Raw genomic sequence first — 342 nt, 5'->3', positions numbered from 1 at the left:
CACCTCCGTCCTGCACTTGACGAGCTTCAGGTCCTCGCGGTCGATGGGCACCAGGCCCCGCAGCTCGTCGCCCTCAGGGATGGGTGGCAGCTCGAAGGGCAACAGCTCCAGAGGGAGGCACCGCTGACGCGCGATGGCCGCCTGCAGCTCGCTTTGCTTCTCGCGGCTTCGCGCGGCGCCCACGTCCGCGGAGAAGCGAAGCCACAATGTCTGCACGGCCACCTCGGGCTCCGTGACCCCGGGCGTGCGCGAACGCGAGCACAGCATGCCGGCCTGCACCCAGACCAGGACGCCGACGGCGCCGTTCACAAGCCCATCCTGGACGTTGAGGTTAACAGTAAG

Source organism: Frankliniella occidentalis, unplaced genomic scaffold (assembly GCF_000697945.3).
Source record: "Frankliniella occidentalis isolate FOCC.00 unplaced genomic scaffold, Focc_3.1 Scaffold37, whole genome shotgun sequence".
NCBI lineage: Eukaryota > Metazoa > Arthropoda > Insecta > Thysanoptera > Thripidae > Frankliniella > Frankliniella occidentalis.
Note: the sequence above shows the minus strand (reverse complement) of the source record.